This window comes from Hordeum vulgare, chromosome 1H, assembly GCF_904849725.1.
Source record: "Hordeum vulgare subsp. vulgare chromosome 1H, MorexV3_pseudomolecules_assembly, whole genome shotgun sequence".
In the NCBI taxonomy this organism is placed as follows: domain Eukaryota; kingdom Viridiplantae; phylum Streptophyta; class Magnoliopsida; order Poales; family Poaceae; genus Hordeum; species Hordeum vulgare.
The window spans coordinates 6,801,826-6,821,627 of NC_058518.1; the positions used below are offsets into that span (position 1 = coordinate 6,801,826).

At 40.5% G+C, this 19,802-nt stretch overlaps 1 pseudogene; it reads right to left on the bottom strand.

The window, feature by feature from the left end:
- Window positions 1-7,831: 7,831 nt before the first annotated feature.
- On the bottom strand, window positions 7,832-9,965 carry LOC123395050 (annotated as a pseudogene).
- Window positions 9,966-19,802: the final 9,837 nt, after the last annotated feature.

The following is a 19,802-nucleotide window of genomic DNA, read 5'->3' on the forward strand; positions in this document are numbered from 1 at the left end:
TGGCCTCGACGCTGCTTCTCTAGGGTTTGGGGTGGCCTAGACGACGCTTCAAGGGTTTGGGATGGCCTCGACACAACGCTTCAAGGGTTTGGGGTGGCCTCGACGATAACACTCTTTTAACTTGGTAAATTTGGGTGGCCTCGAGAGAGTTTGTCGGGTAGGGGCGCGGCGGGAGGGGGTAGGAGACCAACATCGTTTTTTCTCTAGGGTTTGGGTGTCCTCGAGAGTTTCGGTCGAGCGAGAGAGCCGAGGGGGGGTGCTCCCGTGGTATAAGTTATCATGGTCGAGAGTGGGTATATATATCGACCGCCCCTCATGTCGAAGTTATCCGGGAGGGGGTTATATCGACAACGACGCGACATACATATACATGGGAAAATAATGTTATCGGGGAGGGGGTATATCGGTACCCCCCTCGTGTTGAAGTTTGATCGGTAGGGGGTACATCGACAACGACATACCCGATAAAAATAAGAAGACAAAATAAGAAATAAAAAGAGGAGAAGAAGAAAGGAATAGAAGAGAAGCAATCGAAGAAAAAAAGAGAAGAAGAAAGGAATAGAGGAGAAAGAAGAAAAAAATAGAAAATTATTTTTTCCTCTTCTTTTTCTTCTTTTTTCCTCTTCTTATTTATTTTTCCTCTTCTTCGTCTCCTCTTCTTCTCCTTTCTTCCTCTTCTTATTTTCCTTTTTCTCCTCTCATTCTTTTTCTTCTTCTTCGTTATCTTCCTAGCTATATATAATACTTTTCTAAAAATGTAAATTTTGCATATATAAAACTTTTTCTTCTTCTTCATTCTTCCTTCTTCCTTCTCTTCCTTCTTTTCCTAAATATATAAAACTTTTCTAAAAAGGAAACTAACCTAAAATGTACTAAATCAGAGAACATATATAGATAAAACTAATCTAAAATGTACCCAAATGTACTAAAAATCTAACTTTTATATGCACAGAGAACATACATACATATATACATTTTTATAAAAATACAAAAAAATCATCATTTATATGAACAAAAGGAGAGGACAGGGTGGGCGGCGCCGGCCTGACCAAGGAGAGGCATGGCGCTGGCATCGGTGTAGAGGGCGGTGACGGCGGCGTGGTCGGGGCAGGGGCGATGGCGATCGACGGGGCAAAGGGCGGCAACGACGTCGACGGGGCAGGTAGGTGCGCGGTAGAGGCACGACGAGGGCGTGCGGTGTGGTCGGGGGGCAGGGGCGACGACGGCGTGGTCGGGCCGGACAACGGCGGCGTGGTCGGGGGCAGGGGCGACGACGGCGTGGTCGGGGGCAGGGGCGACGACAGCGAGCTCGGGCAGCCTAGCGGCGTCGTCGGAGGAATCGAGGAAACTGACAAAATTTTCACAACTGCTGGCTTATATAGCAAAGCCATTGGTACTGGTTCGTGGCACCAACCGGTACCAATGCCCCCTTTAGTCCCGGTTGGTGCCACCAACCGGGACCAAATGTCACTTTTCAGCAGCCCAACGGGCAGGAAGCGGCGGCCTTTGGTCCCGGTTGGTGGCACCAACCGAGACTAAAGGTCACTTTTCAGCAGCCCAAAGGGCGGGAAGCGGCGGCCTTTGGTCCCGGTTGGTGCCACGAACCGGTACCAATGCACCCCCTTTAGTCCCGGTTGGTGCCACCAACCGGGACCAAAGGCTGCCCGCGTCGCGGCCAAAGTTTAGTCCCACCTCGCTAGTTGAGAGGGGCACGTAGTGGTTTATAAGCCCCACTGCCGCACCCCTCTCGAGCTCCTCTCCACTGCAGACTTACGGGCCTACTTGCTACTGCTTTGCCTGATGGGCCTTCTGGGCCTAATGCGGGCCTGAATCCTGGCCCATGGATGGGTTTCTAGTCGTATTCATGCCGTGGTGGCCCAGTTGGTGGCAATTACTTTTTTACCATTTTTTTGTTTTATTTTTTGCTTTATTTATTTTGTTTTGTTTCTACTTACAAGAAAATACTTATTTATTTTATTTTATTTTGTTTATAATTACTTATTAATTTTATTTTATGATAATTCTTTTTTGCTATTAAAGTTTCTAACAAAAAAAGTTCTTTATGAAAATTCTTTTTGCTTTTAATGATTTTGAACACAAAATACTTTGATAATTTTAGTTGCATGAATTTTATATAATTTTAGTTTCAATAATACTAGAAGTTGCTTATAATGTTTTGAACAGAAAATACTTTGATAATTTTAGTTTCACAAATTTTATTTATGTTATTAAAGTTTTTTTGTTTCTACTTATCTATTTTATTAAAGTTTATATTATTTTGTTTCAAATTACTTACTTATTTTATTTTATTTTGTTTCTGACTTCATTTGTTATTTTTCATGCATTTACTGATTATTTTCAACTATAAGACCATTAAATTGAAAAGCATTTGAAATGAACTCTCAAAAAGTTCCAAGTTGGCATGTTATCATCATTTAACCCACATAGCATGTGCAAGAAATTATAGAGGCTTACGGCAAAAACTGGAAGCACTTCGTGTACAAAACGGACAATCTCCTTCGAAGTATCACGGTTTCATACGGAAACTCGTCTGTTACAAAGGGATTTCAATTTTTTTGAACTTATTTGAACCCCCTTGTTTTTCTGTGTTCAAAATGCACCATTCAAAGCCACATCATCAATTTACAACCCTTTCTGACTTGATTTGTTATTTTTCATGCATTTACTAACTATTTTCACCTATAAGACTACCATGAAATTGAAAAGCATTTGAAATGAACTCTGAAAAGGTTCCAAGTTGACATGGTATCATCATTTCACCCACATATCATGTGCAAGAAAGTAGAGAGGCTTACGGCAAAAACTGGATGCACTTCGTGTACAAAACGGACAATCTCCTTCGAAGTATCAGTGTTTCATACGGAAACTCGTCTCTTACAAAGGGATTTCAATTTTTTAAACTTATTTGAACCCCCTTGTTTTTCTGTGTTCAAAACGCACCATTCAAAGCCATATCATCAATTTACAACCTTTGTGACTTCATTTGTTATCTTTCATGCATTTACTGATTATATTTAGCTATAAGATCATGAAATTGTAAAGCATTTGAAATAAACTCTGAAAAGGTTCCAACTTGGCATGGTATCATCATTTCGCCCACATAGCATGCGCAAGAAAGTAGAGAGGCTTACGGCAAAAACTGGATGCACTTCGTGTACAAAACGAACAATCTTCTTCGAAGTATCTCGGTTTCATACGGAAACTCGTCTGTTACAAAGGGATTTCAATTTTTTTGAACTTATTTGAACCCCCTTGGTTTTCTATTTTCAAAATGCACCATTCAAAGCCACATCATCAATTTATAACACATTCTGACTTCATTTGTTATTTTTCATGCATTTACTGATTATTTTCACCTATAAGACCATGAAATTGTAAAGCATTTGAAATGAACTCTGAAAAGGTTCCAAGTTGGCATGGTATCATCATTTCACCCACATAGCATGTGCAAGAAAGTAGAGAGGCTTACGGCAAAAACTGGCTGCACTTCGTGTACAAAACGGACAATCTCCTTCGAAGTATCAGTGTTTCATACGAAAACACGTCTTTTATAAAGGGATTTCAATTTTTTTGAACTTATTTAAACCCTATTGTTTTTCTGTGTTTAAAATGCACCATTCAAAACTACATCATCAATTTACAACCCTTTCTGGCTTCATTTGTTATTTTTCATGCATTTACTGATTATTTTCACCTATAAGACCATGAAATTGTAAAGCATTTGAAATGAACTCTGAAAAGGTTCCGAGTTGGCATGGTATCATCATTTCACCCACATAGCATGTGCAAGAAAGTAGAGAGGCTTACGACAAAAACTGGATGCACTTCGTGTACAAAACGGACAATCTCCTTCGAAGTATCTCGGTTTCATACGGAAACTCGTCTGTTACAAAGGGATTTCAAATTTTTTGAACTTATTTGAACCCCCTTGTTTTTATGTGTTCAAAATGCACCATTCAAAGCCACATCATCAATTTACAATCCTTTCTGACTTCATTTGTTATTTTTCATGCATTTACTGATTATTTTCACCTATAAGACCATGAAATTGTAAAGTATTTGAAATGAACTCTGAAAAGGTTCCAAGTTGGCATGGTATCATCATTTCACCCACATAGCATGTGAAAGAAAGTAGAGAGGCTTACGGCAAAAACTGGATGCACTTCGTGTACAAAACGGACAATCTCATTCGAAGTATGAGGGTTTCTTACAAAAACTCGTGTGTTACAAAGGAGTTTCAATTTTTTGGACTTATTTGAACCCCCTTGTTTTTCTGTGTTCGAAATGCACCATTCAAAGCTACATCATCAATTTACAACCCTTTCTGACTTCATTTGTTATTTTTCATGCATTTACTGATTATTTTCAGCTATAAGACCACGAAATTGTACATCATTTTCTAATGAACTCTGAAAAGGTTCCAAGTTGGCATGGTATCATCATTTCACCCACGTAGCATGTGCAAGAAAGTAGAGAGGCTTACGGCAAAAGCTGGATGCACTTTCGTGTATAAAACGGACAATCTCCTTCGAAGTATCAAGGTTTCATACGGAAACTCGTCTGTTACAAAGGGATTTCAATTTTTTTGGACTTATTTGAACCCCCTTGTTTTTATGTGTTCAAAATGCATCATTCAAAGCCACATCATCAATTTACAACCCTTTTTGAATTCATTTGTTATTTTCATGCATTTAGTGATTATTTTCACCTATAAGACCACGAAATTGTAAAGCATTTGAAATGAACTCTGAAAAGGTTCCAAGTTGGCATGGTATCATCATTTCACCCACATAGCATGTGCAAGAAATTAGAGAGGCTTACGGAAACAACTGAACGCACTTCGTGTACAAAACGGACAATCTCCTTCGAAGTATCAAGGTTTCATACGGAAACTCGTCTGTTACAAAGGGATTTCAATTTTTTTGGACTTATTTGAACCCCCTTGTTTTTATGTGTTCAAAATGCATCATTCAAAGCCACATCATCAATTTACAACCCTTTTTGAATTCATTTGTTATTTTCATGCATTTAGTGATTATTTTCACCTATAAGACCACGAAATTGTAAAGCATTTGAAATGAACTCTGAAAAGGTTCCAAGTTGGCATGGTATCATCATTTCACCCACATAGCATGTGCAAGAAATTAGAGAGGCTTACGGAAACAACTGAACGCACTTCGTGTACAAAACGGACAATCTCCATCGAAGTATCAGGGTTTCTTACACAAACTCGTCTGTTACAAAGGGATTTCAATTTTTTTGAACTTATTTGAACCCCCTTGTTTTTCTGTGTTCAAAATGCACCATTCAAAGCCACATCATCAATTTACAACCCTTTCTGACTTCATTTGTTATTTTCATGCATTTAGCGATTATTTTCACCTATAAGACCATGAAATTGTAAAGCATTTGAAATGAACTCTGAAAAGGTTCCAAGTTGGCATGGTATCATCATTTCACCCACATAGCATGTGCAAGAAAGTAGAGAGGCTTACGGCAAAAACTGAACGCACTTCGTGTACAAAACGGACAATCTCCTTCGAAGTATCAGGGTTTCTTACAGAAACTCGTCTGTTACAAAGGGGTTTCAATTTTTTTAAACTTATTTGAACCCCCTTGTTTTTCTGTGTTCAAAATGCACCATTCAAAGCCACATCATCAATTTACAACCCTTTCTGAATTCATTTGTTATTTTTCATGCATTTACTGATTATTTTCAGCTATAAGACCATGAAATTGTAAAGCATTTGAAATGAACTCTGAAAAGGTTCCAAGTTGGCATGGTATCATCATTTCACCCACATAGCATGTGCAAGAAAGTAGAGAGGCTTACGGCAAAAACTGGATGCACTTCGTGTACAAAACGGACAATCTCCTTCGAAGTATCAGGGTTTCATACAGAAACTCGTGTGTTACAAAGGAATTTCAATTTTTTGAACTTATTTGAACCCCCTTGTTTTTCTGTGTTCAAAATGCACCATTCAAAGCCACATCATCAATTTACAACCCTTTCTGACTACATTTGTTATTTTTCATGCATTTACTGATTATTTTCAGCTATAAGATCATGAAATTGTAAAGCATTTGAAATGAACTCTGAAAAGGTTCCAAGTTGGCATGGTATCATCATTTCACCCACATAGCATGTGCAAGAAAGTAGAGAGCTTAAGGAAAAAACTGGATGCACTTCTTGTACAAAACGGACAATCTCCTTCGAAGTATCACGGTTTCATACGGAAACTCGTTTGTTACAAAGGGATTTCAATTTTTTTGAACTTATTTGAACCCCCTTATTTTTCTGTGTTCAAAATACACCATTCAAAGCCACATCATCAATTTACAACCCTTTCTGACTTCATTTGTTATTTTTCATGCATTTACTGATTATTTTGAGCTATAAGACCATGAAATTGAAAAGCATTTCAAATGAACTCTGAAAAGGTTCCAAGTTGGCATGGTATCATCATTTCACCCACATAGCATGTGTAAGAAAGTAGAGAGAGGCAAAAACTGGATGCACTTCGTGTACAAAACGGACAATCTCTTTCGAAGTATCAGGGTTTCATACGGAAACTCGTCTGTTACAAAGGGATTTCAATTTTTTTGAACTTATTTGAACTCCCTTGTTTTTCTGTGTTTAAAATGCACCATTCAAAGCTGTAAGACCATGAAGTTGAAAAACATTTGAAATGAACTCTGAAACCAAAGTACATACATAGTTCTCCAGAGCATTAAAACCAAAGTACATACATGGTTCTCATTGAACAACATATAGCTCTCCAGGGCATCTAATTAAACCATACATTAAAATTATGTAAAACATTTCAATGCAAAAACAAATGCGATCATAACCGCAATCAAGGTAACAACTGATCCAACTGCATAATGATACCAAGCCTCGGTATGAATGACATATTTTCTAATATTTTTAATCTTCAACCGCATTGCATCCATTTTGATCTTGTGATCATTGACGACATCCGCAACATGCAACTCCAATATCATCTTCTCCTCCTCAATTTTTCTTAGTTTTTTCTTCAAGTAATTGTTTTCTTCTTCAACTAAATTTAACCTCTCGACAATAGGGTCGGTTGGAATTTCCGGTTCAACAAGCTCCTAGATAAATACAATCTATGTCACATTGGTCGGCATAATTGTCATAAACAATAAATGAACCAAATAGTTATGAAAAGATAATATATACCACATCTGAATCATAGACAGGACGAGGGCCGACGGGGGCGGATACCAAAACCATCGCACTATATAATAACAAGGAATAATAAAAGTAAGAAAATTAGACAAGTATCTATCTGAAGTCAGAATTTTTTTCTTTCAGAAAGAAGATAAGAACTAGAGCACCCAAATGCCCTCCCCTCGCCGGCTTGACAAAAACAGAGCACTGTGGAGTGCTCTACCGCGGCGGTGGGTATATGTAGGCAAGTTATTTGTCCCGGTTCAAGCCACGAACCGGGACCAATGGTTGTGGGCCAGCAGCGAGGACCATTGGGCCCGGTTCGTGGCTCGAACCGGGACAAATGGTTACACACGAACCGGGACCAATGCCCAGGAGGCCCCGGCCGACCCCCTGGGCTCACGAACCGGGTCTAATACCCCCCATTGGTCCCGGTTCTTGAAGAACCGGGACTAATGGGCTGGCGAGGGCCGAAATGATAGTCCTGTTTTCTACTAGTGGTACTACGGAAAACAGTAGAAGCAACAACTATTACATCCAGCTACGCCGACCAACTAGCAACGACTAGAAGCACTGGAGCAAGCCTCAATGAAATTCACCTGACTGTTTATTAGGCTACAAAAGCTTCAGCTCATTAGAGCGTTGTAACTTGTAAGCCATGAATGAAAACGGAGTGACAGCAGCACAAACATACAGATGGGTACAGAAACAAGCAAAATTAAAAGCTTTGATCATTGAGCTCCCCGCGGGCGTCCAGTGCGTCAAAACTCTCCATAAGATGCCTGTGATAACAGCTGTTCCGGTGATGAGCACGAACGCACAGGTGAAGCCGCTAACTGACTTGTTACTGACGGCTGGCACCGATACAGCCAGGAAGCCCGCAGAGATGACCTTGGTTAGCTCCATTGTCGCCGGCATAACATGTTGCTGTTGATCTTGCGGTTCGGTGTCGGTAAGACTTTCGTATGCCCAAGCGAGTAGAGAAACCAATAGCTGAATCCACACTAGCCACGCCAGCTCTCCCAGCGGCGCCCACGTGATCAAAAACACGTTGAGGGCGAAGAAGCCGGCCAGAAACTTGTTCATAGCCTCGATGTAGTTGCATGCGGCGTTGCTTTGATCAGCGCATGTGATCATTGGAGGCACCGTAGCCAGCAGCATGAAAAGCACGCCCGCAAGGCAAGCAATGAAGCTCAACACGAGCGAGGCAGCTCGCAGTCTCTGTGCGCTTCTACTCTGCCCCTCCAATGCCAAGCCTTCCAACCCCAGAAACAGAAGGGCAGTGACGGAGGCCGAGAAATCGACCGAGGTTTCAAGCCTGCCTTGGTGATCGCCTGTGTACAACACCGCATCGCGACCATGGTCATGCCGGTACATCTTCCAGCAGCGCCGAAGGACAAAGAATATGGAGACGCCAGGAATAGGCACGTAATAGACGTGTTTCCGGTCGACGAAGAAGTAGGATGCCCAACAGAAGGGCACAGAGGTGGACGAGCCACTTGGAGCCCACAAACAGCAAGTGCGCCAGCCTGTCTGTTACAATCCTAAAAGACAAGCAGATGCAGAGGCAGAGGAACGATAGTAAACCAGCTACAAGAGTTAAGGCCGACAATGGAGAGCAGGGGCGGACCTATGTTATAGGGAGCGGGGGCCCAGGACCCCACTCGATTCTTGGTCCTCCTCGTACTAGGTCCGAGGCGAGCTACAAGGCCCCCAGTCAGGATTTAGCTGTGCCCCCACTCCGATTAGAAAGCCCAATAAACAAAGCTAATCACATAAAATTAAGCCTGAAGCCCGAAGCCTGCCGCTTCGACTCTGGGATTAATAGCGAAAAAAACGAAGAGGCGAGCCCTGTGTCCTCGGCCGCTGCTTGGTTGGAGTTGGACCATCGGTGGATCGCATCTCGGACAATTCGGTCGCCCGTCGCCGGCCGCCGACAGCAGCGTCAGCATTGGGCGTTAGCAGTAGGCAGCGGCGGCCAGCGTCGAAGGCCCTGTGTGTAGCGCAGGCAGCAGCAACCAACTCAGGACTGAACCAACTAATCTCTATCTCTGATCAGGTATGTACGCTGCGTAGGCTCATCTCTCAACTGCTAGAGTGCTAGTCTGCTACTCGGTCCTGCATGCATCTCCCTAATCCTTTTCCCCAACTAGTAATTAGTAAACTCCCCTAGATACAAACACTGCTGACTGGACACAATTACCGATGAAGTGATTGTTGATCGTTTTCATAAGATGAAAGATCGTCGTGGGAGAAAGGAAATGTAATGGCCTTTTGCTACAGATGAACTACTGGGATATAAAATGTAAGTTTTGCTTAATTTAATGATAAACTTATGATGTTACTACTGGATGAAGTATCTTTTGTTTAGAACGTGGATCAAGTATCTTATTATTATAGAAAAAATGCTAGATATTTTTTATGGATGAAAAGCACTAAGCGTTTTTATATGATTGTGCAAACATGTTCATGAGTTTTTCATAAATGAGTGCCCCCACTCAGTTTTTATCCTAGGTCCGCCACTGATGGAGAGATGCTGCCGCGCGCGAAGCCATGTCCGTTGCTCGTCGTCTGAACCTTGTTCAGCGAGGCAGCAAGAAGAACTGGGCAGACCATTATCACGGCACCTTCGGCGAGAAGTCGAACCCGGCCTGTTCTTCAATTTTTCGACAAAGACACGTTTCGCGTGCTCCGGATCAATGTCCTGGTGCACAACCAAAAGCCACGGCTTTATTAGAGAAGAGCGACTTCAATCTTGATGAGCTCGAAGAGTAGATCACAAGATGTACATAAACGGAAATGAAAAGCTCGACCAACATATCACAAAAATACTTCATTTACATTCATTCAAACAAGACTGAATAAAAAGGAAAGGAAAGTTGCTTCAAGACGTACTGGATTCTTACCATCGTCTATGGGTCACCTTTGTAGATCCAAGATGTAAGGAAATTTGCTTCAAGACGTACTATGATTATTTCAGCTGAGAAAGCCCCTAGCAAATATTTGATGGCCCATGATTATCAGGTGAATGTTGATAACCGCAAACAAGTCAAGACAGATGAAAATCAACATAAATTACCAGGCCGGCCGGAAGCTTCCTAAGGCTGCCCTTGCACAATCTTAATTCAGCTGCAGCGCATAATCGTGGGCAAACTGCTTGTTTGGTGGAATGGAAACTATATATGCAAGCAAATCTTTGCAGCTTCCTTTGAGAAATAGGGAGCTCTCAGGGGTTGAGTGCACGGCCAGGTCAAGTCAACCTTCCTTTGAGAACCCACACGGTAATTGCCAATCTTTTTAAGTCGTTCTCATATGTATTTTTTTTATGTACTATAGGTCCAGCTTACAATTCAACACGGTATATTGAATTCCTGGTGTTTTGTCCAACAACTCTATAATAACTATACTTGTATAAGAGAGCAGCTCCAGCAAGCCAAACAATCACCAGCAGCACAATCGGGCAATGACATAACCCGAGGATGAGTTGGTGGTCTTCAGCTTTGAAGGGCAACGAGGAGGAGGCCTTACCGCCGTCGACACCATGGGGTGAGTGATCCTCACCATTGAAGATCACCTCGAGCTTCGATGAGTGCCGTGTAGAAGGAAATCTTCATTTGGCCGGCCGAATCGATTTTTGCTAGAATGATCATATGGCTTCTACTATATTGCTTACACTTCCTACTTTGATCACCCTGATTAATGCGCAGGCAGAGGCAGGCCCGGCTTACAGGTGACGAAGCTTGCAATGGAATTTGGTTTCCAAGAGGAGGATTACCACTGGCATCCGCACCAAATTGGTGCATACAGACAAGAGGAAAAGGGCATTCAACAACTTTGTATCGATAATTATTTTGAAGATCATGATACAGGACCAGTCAAGGTAAACCTTGTGCCAAATTAAGCAGATCGATAGCTGTGTTTGTTTAGATTCTTCATTGCCTGGCATGGGAAAATCAAATATATCCGCACCATCTCTCTAAAGATATGTGGCGGAACAGGAAATTGAACCAACTGCTAGCCGATGAATTAGAGGGTTCTGACTATATTCAGACAAAAGCAGTAGCACAAGAAACTATAGCCATTCATTTACCGTGGAAGTAAAAAGATGTTGAATTCGATCTGCTCAGGCTCTTGGTTAATCTCAGTTTGGCTATTTCGCTGGTCACTCGGACCGCCGACTCCCTTGTCCGCCATGCCGTCCCCTGCCTCTACCCGCAGCCCCTCTAGGGACCGTGTTGACTGGTGCTCCTCCGATGAAACGGAGGCCGGCAGCCGTGTTTTCTGGAATGCGGTGAATGCTCGCGGGATGGGCCGGCCTGTTATTAACTTATTATAGACAACTAACGTTTCAACCAATATAAGTAAGCCAAAATGCCTTTTGGAGCTCGGCCTCCATGAAGGCCGGTTTTTGAAAAAAACCCAAAATTCATGTTTTTACAATTTTAAAAAATCTGAGAAAAAATGCAGATATACATGGAGGCATAACACATATGGGTGTAAATTTTTAGGACAAAATACGTTGAAATAAGGTCTGTGCAAGAAAAGAATATTTGTGGCTTTTTAACACATGATACTATTCATTTCAAAAGTACATGAATTTTTGCACAGACTGCATCTCAAAGTATTTCATCCTAAATTTTTGCACACGTATACGTTTGATCATTGTGTACTTGCATATTTTTTCAGTTTTGTTTTGAAACCAGAAAGTTTGAATTTGGAAATTTTCAAAAATAAAAGGCTTCATGGAGGCCGAGCTCCAAAAAACCCTACTCAGTAAGTAGCAATTTTTTAAGGTCATTCCAACTATTTCAGATTGTACTGCGTCTGCATCATTTATCGCAATGTGGTATCTTTTCTTTTTTCTAAGATTCGTTTATCCAACAAGTTTTATTTTTCAAATCATGCGTCCAAATGTTGAACAGTTTTTTTGTTGGATTTCTCGCGTTGAGATCTCCAAAACTTGATGCGATGTTGATACATTTCGATGAACTTTTCTTCATGAAAGAAAAAAACGGATGAAAAAAATCCAAATCGGGAGAACTTTTTTCCCTTTTCAGAGGCACGACTCTCACGGAAGAAAGCAAAGAAAATGCATTTTTATTCTCTTTTTGAGAAACACAGACGTGCCTCTTGTGAAAGCAAATTTGTGCCTCCACAAAAAGAAAAAAACATGTTTTTTTCATGCAAATAGTTTTTTAATAATTTTTTTGGTCTAAATCCTAGAAAAACTTGGGAAAACCGAAAAGCCAAACCCCCCACCCCCTCCCAAAAAAAATCATCTAAAAACCAAAAACGAAAAAAGATAAAATAAACAAAATTTGAAGGAAATGTCAAGAGTACAACGAAACACAAGCCAGAAAACACAATATGCGTAGCTGCCACACCTTCATAACTCCAAATACCCGGATTTGTTACAGTTCCTCCTGAAATACTCCAACCACCCCACGAATCCGTTATTCCTAAACGAGTCATGAAGGGAATTACGAACATACCTTGTCGACGAGTTTTTTCAATTGATCCAAAGTGACCCTTGGAGAGGCTTCTGAACGAATACTCACCCATTGATTGCTCTCATGTTTCAAGCTTCAGTTATCCAACAGTGGAGACGAAGGTGGTCAAATAAGATCGAATGGCTCGCTATACTCACCTAAACTTCTCATAAGTTAAAAATTAGCACACAACTGGTCCACCTATGCTCAGTCCAAACATTGACGATGCCTAATACCCCTCAAACACAAGCCAATATGTGAAACGGATATGGGACAGACCAAACACGTTCCAACATGGCCACCTCGTTGAATCGGCCGCGGTAACCCACCCCGTCCTAACTGTGTCCCTAGAAAATTCCCACCCTATCCTAAGACGGACCAAAGCCCTACTCTCGTACTCCCTAGTCCCACTCCACTACATCCGCTCCGCTCTTCGTCTCTTCCCCTCCCGCGTCATCATGGTCATCTCCGGCAGCAAATCTAGTAGGGAATAGACCCCGACTTCTGGGACGTGCCAATCACAGAGGATTCAAGAAAAGCCCCCAAAAATGAGGAGATTGTGCCCCGCATCGCCCTCCACCGATCATGAGTGTACATGCTCGGGAGTTCGAGCTATGCGATGTCCACTGCCAGGCAGGTCCATGCCTATCTGTCGCGCCGCCGTGTTTCCTGGAACATGGTGAATGCTCGCGCGATGGGCTGGCCTCTTCTTCCCGGCACCCGGCCTGTTAAACCACATTTTTCGGAATTGAGGGGATTGCCCCCCAATTTCATTGCTGAAACTTATAAGACATACATAAATGAAGACCATTCTAGCTAGAATGGTTTAGGTTCCATGACCACAACACCACTCCATGTCTACCATCTCAGAAACAGATTACCCTCCGTGGCACCAACAAGCCGAGGTGTTCTGTTCTTCTGTTAGTGTTTTAAGGTTCAGCTATCCAACAACAGAAATAAAGATCGAACGGCTCCTACACTCACCTACACATCCGTCCCGGTCATTGTGTGGTTAAAAAGCATACAACCGGCCAACCGATACCTAGTACAAACAACTAAGGTATGCATCGCTCAAACCAAAGCGCACACATGGGGTGGATATGAGGCGGATCAAACATGCCCGAACACAGCCCCGACGCTGGACCAGACCACTCTAGCCCATCCCGTCCTCACTGCGTCCCGACAAAAACTCCACCCCATTCGGGGGAGACTATGTACGACTTATTGTGTTTTTTTTCTTTAGCTAAGATAGCTAGTCTTTATTGATTAGTGCATACGTCCTTCAGAAATAAAAAATTTGCACTGAGAAAAAGAAGATATGTGTTAAAAAAAAAGAAAACAGACTAGAAAGAATAGAAAACCAAGAAAATCTGAAAAAAAAACTTGAAAGAAACAAAAGAAAGCTAAAGTATAACGAAGAAATAAAAAAAACAAATAATATTTTTTTTGTAAAATCAAAGAAAATCCGTGAGAAAAGAAATAAAACCAAAGAAATAAAAAAAAGGAAAACGAAAATAAACACAGAAAAATGAAGCAAAACGAACATAAGCATGAGGTGACCAAACAACGCTAACGGATTAGCCCACTAGACGTCGCCCGAAGGCAATTCCTATTATGAATACTAGCAAACATGTCCGTGTATTGTAACGGGAGACAAATAAATTATGCGAAAGTCAAATGAGTATGACTCAATACTCTGACATACGAAGGTCTTCTATTTTAACACGGTGGCTCACCATGTTGCCACTTATTTTTCTTCCCACGCACATTGATGATGGTGCGATGCCCACGCTGATCACAATACATTGGACAATGTAAATCCAAGGCTATAAGTTTGCCACTGTACGCCACAAACTTTTCATTGTGTTGCGCAAGGAAATGCTTAAAACTTTTAAAAAATCTCATCGACAACGAACTACTCCCAACGTCTAGACATATAAGGACTTTTGAAAAACTAATCAAATCATAGACATAAAAGATTTTTGAATCGGCGAACAGTTTTTTAAATCGATAAACATTGTTTTAAAATTTTGGATTTTATAAAAATTGACGAACATTGTTTGAAATAGTTTAACAATTTTTGAGTTCATGAAAAATTTTCTACTCAACAAACATTTTTTGAATTGTTGAGACTTTTTTAAAAATTGGGAATAAATTTTAAAAATCTGCATTTTTTAATTTATGTGAACATTTTCTAAAATTTCATGGATTTTTCTTCAGATCTCTTAATATTTTCTAAAAAATTTATACACTATCATTTTGTTAAAATCATGAACATGGTTTTACTTTCTGACCATTTTTGTAAAACGTGAATACTTTTTATAATTGATGACCAATTGTGCAAAACCGCTACATTTTTTTAATCCACAAAAAATATGATTTCCTTAACATTTTTGGAACTCACATAAATTTTATGGTTTCTTGAATATGTCTTTGAAAAGTTGCAAAAATCCAAATTAGTTGAAAGAAGGAAGAAAACAGAATGAGAAAAGAAAAGAACAAAAAAGAAAATGAAAAAAGTAGAGGAGTCAAGCCCCGCACAAGGGCCAGCCCATGAAGGCATTTGCGTGAGAAAAAGAAAGGGGAAGTTTGTGTGCCCTTTTTTCGAAAAAATCAAAAACCATAATTAAAAGTTTCAAAAAATACTGAAGATAATTCTGTGGAAACTTGTATCTATTCACTGCTGATCCATAAAGTTTTGTTTTGACTAAATGTAATTTGTTAGCTGTACAAAACCAAATTTCAGGCCTAATCACAAAAAAATCTGGCCCATTTGAAAATATATATTTGTCTTTTTTGTTGTACGCCACTTGTGAATTTAAAATGAAATGAATTATTACACATGTGTAGTATATATGCCTGTGTGTGTGTGTGTGTGTGTGTGTTTGTAAAATGTTATGATTTTTGCAGTAAAAATGCTTTCTTTTGAGGTGCCCGTGCACAACTCGGAATATTCGCGGGATCGATCCCTAGTATCCCCGCTAGAAGCGCTAGGCGTTAGCCACTATCCTGCTTGTGCATCTTTGATTTTTATCAGTATTATGTCTGTAGAACAATTCTAGAATAGACGAACATATTTTTCGAAGTTGGTGGATGTTTTGAAATTAACGAACATTTTTTGAACAACTTGCAAAACACCAGATCCGTGTATCAAACCCAACCAATAGTCACTAGATACAACAAATCGCTCAAAATCAGGTGATACTATATATATTTTGGGGTGGGTGAGAATTTTCGAGTTAGGTAAGAAAATAATTCAAAATAATGCTAGAAAATTAGGGGATGGGGTCCAAATCATGCCAACCTTGATCATTATACCACATGATTTAAGACAAGGCCTAGGCAAAATCACATGGGGAACACGAAAAGAGGGACAATTAAGGAAAGATTCAAAATAATCCATCAAAACTCAACTCAATAGAAGGGGTACATCTGGCATCTAATAACATGACAAGAAAGTAAAGCGATCTAGGGTAGTTCTCTTCCAAATCTCTAGGAGAAATTGGTCTTGAGAGACAATCCCTCCAATTGAAAGGTTGTGGAGATCTTCACTAGTAGAAAACGGGCCTTTGGCCTGGACCATTTAGTCCCGGAGTGCCTCTGGGCCGGGACTAAAGGCCCGGCCACGTCGCCCCAATTCTCAATGCCTCCCTCGAGGCTTTAGTCCCGGCCCGTAAGGAGCCTTTAGTCCCGGTTCGTGTCACAAACCGGGACTAAAGGGCTACGCGGTGGGCAGTGGTGGTGGCAACCGTTCGTATCCCCCTTTAGTCCCGGTTGGTGGCTCAACCCGGGACTAAAGGACTAACACGTGGCCTGCCGTGGTGGTGGCAACCGTTGGTATACCTCTTTAGTCCCGGTTGGCGTCTCAACCCGGGACTAAAGGACTAACACGTGGCCTGCCGTAGTGGGGCGACCGTTGGCATACCTCTTTAGTCCCGGTTGGTGGTTGAACCCGGGACTAAACGCCTAACACGTGGCCTGCCGTAGTGGTGGCAACCGTTTGGCATACCTCTTTAGTCCCGGTTGGTGGTTGAACCCGGGACTAAAAGCCTAACACGTGGTCTGCCGTAGTGGTGGCAACCGTTTGGTATACCTCTTTAGTCCCGGTTGGTGGCTCAACCCGGGACTAAAGGCCCAAACGGTTTAAATCCCGCGTCGTTTCGGGCGATGAAAAGCACGAACCGAAGCGTACAATCGCCATTTCTCTGTTCTTCTTCTCTCTCGCGTCACCCTCTCTGTTCTTCTTCTCTGTCGCGTCGCCCTCTCTTCTTCTCCTCTCTTCTTCCCTTCTCTTCTTCCACCATGCCAACTATCTTTCGTGAGGTGGTCGCGCATGGCGCGACGAAGCTCCGTGTCGTGTACACGAACCTGAGCGAGGAGGTGCCGTTTTTCCTTCAACAGTTGAAGGAACGATGGTTTAACCCCGCACCGGATCATGAGAAGTTCTTCGGCCTTGATCTGGAGTACACGGCCGATCAACGTGGTGTTGCCGTCATTCAAATATGCTTCGCAAGCCATGTCGTGATCTTCCAATGGGCGAAGTAAGTTCTGAGGCTTTCTTTGTGTATTTGTGTATCTGATAATCCCTCCCCTAGGGTCACTACTCCCACGTTCACATGGATTTTGTGTATTTGTGTATCTGATTAAGTAGCGTAGTAGATTTTGTGTATTTGTACATTTGATTTAGTAGTGTAGTCAGTGGCGGTGCCAGGATGAGAAGTGTGTGATGTCATTTCAATTCTACAATGTCATATACATGTGTTTTTTTTCTAAATTTATAAAAAAATACATGGTTTCTTCTTCTGTACAATGGATTTGCCAAAAACCTGTGTGGTCAATTGACCACACTCCTCTCCATGTGGCTTCGCCACTGAGTGTAGTATGTGTGGAATTGGTTTTAGTAGTGTAGTATCTGATTATATTTAGTAGAAATTAATTTGTTATTGTACAATTTTTTAGCGTTCAATATGTTTTAGTGTTGAATAGGACATGCTACGTACTCTTTTGTGTTGATTTAGTAGTGTAGCTAGAGTCCGATTATACTTAATATTATATTTAGTAGGAATAGATTTATTTGTGTTCATTTATAATTCACATTGGATCGAATTTTGTCAATCCGATAAGACTTAGTTTGTAGTTTGGATTTACTAGTTAACAAGCTTTCTTTTGTTTGCATATTATGCATAATGTCCATAATCTATCATAGTGAATTCCACGTATAAGTTTATTTGTTTCTATCATAGTTGGTTCCCTTCAAATAGTTGTAGTGAAACAATTTTGATTAGTTGAAGGGGAGCACAATCTAATTGGAATAGTTTTCCATAATCTGCAAAAATCGTATTAGAATGAACTAGTGTTTAATATGTTCCATTGGAATCATAGTTGGTTCGCTTCAAATAGTTGTAGTGATCTCTCTAGTTTCCATTGCATATGTTCTATATGAATCCTAAAGATAAGTTTCTCTTTAGTTGTAGTGAAACATGTTTCCTTATTGCAGCAGTATGTAACATTTGGTCCATTTTAATTTGTTTCTGTTGCAGGAGTGACAAGCATTGTCCAGGACTCATGGAGTTCCTTGGCAGCGGCGTCACTTTTGCTTCCGTTGACATAAGGAACGACAGGCTGAAGATGAGGCACAGCTTCGGTATTGAGATACCAGCTGGTTGCCACGTTGATCTCCAAACGATATTCAAGCTTCAACATGACAGGACTTCGATGGCTCGTATGGCAGTTGCCTTGATCGGCGATTCATATGCTGATATGAAGACCAGTTTCCCAAGGTCTCAGCACAGACTTTGGGAGAAGGGCCCACTTGATCCTATCAACATTGAGTATGCAACAAAAGATGCATATGTTTCATACGAGTTGTACCGCAAGATTCGAGTCGTCCACTATGGCCAGCGTCACCTCGAGGTAGTTGGACATTCTGATTCAGATGATTCAGACGAGTAGTGTTCTTAACGTCGAACACTTGTATATATATATCTATTGTAGCTATTATTATGTACTGTTTGGACTAGTATCATGTATTTCTTGGACCAATTTATATATGTCTAGTTTCTGTTTGTGCCATTATAGTTTCCAAATTTGAATGGTTTAGCCCTTTCTAACTTCATTTGCTACTTTTGAATGGTTTAGCCCTTTCTAACTTCATGGTATCATGCATTTCGACCACATATATATACAAAAATTCTTCAGTTCAAATAAGTTAAAAAAATGAAATCCCTTTGTAAGAGATGAGTTCTCGTTCGAAACCCTGCTACTTTGAGAGAGATTGTCAGTTTTGTACACGAAGTGCATCCAGTTTTTGTCGTAGCCCTCTCAACTTTTTAACACATGCTATGTGGGTGAAATGATGATAGCATGCCAACTTTCAACATTTTCAGAGTTCATTTGTAGTGCTTTTCAATTTCAGGGTCAACTAGCTCAAAAAAAATAAGTAAATGCAAGAAATATACCAAATGAAGTCAGAAATTGTTGAAATTTTGTGATGTCCCTTTGAATGGTGCATTTTGAACACACAAAAAGTATGGAGTTCAAATAAGTTAAAAAAATGAAATCCCTTTGTAAGAGATGAGTTCTCGTTCGAAACCTTGCTACTTAGGGAGAGATTGTCAGTTTTGTACACGAAGTGCATCCAGTTTTTGTCGTAGCCCTCTCAACTTTTTAACACATGCTATGTGGGTGAAATGATGATAGCATGCCAACTTTCAACATTTTCAGAGTTCATTTGTAGTGCTTTTCAATTTCAGGGTCAACTAGCTCAAAAAAATAGTTAATTATGAAAATATTAATTATGAAAATAAAAAAATAGTTTTGCATTATTTATTCAATTTGAAACACTTTTCATTATCATAGTTTTGTCAAATTCTTAAATATGCAAAAAGAATTTTTAATAAACATAGTTTTTAATTGAAAATAACTAAATAGATAATAGTTTGGATAGTCAAAAATATTAATTTTGAAAATAAAAAATAGTTTTGAATTATTTATTCAATTTGAAACAATTTTCATTATCATAGTTTTGTCAAATTCTCAAATATGCAAAAATAATTTTTAATAAACATAGTATTTAATTGAAAATAACAAAATAGATA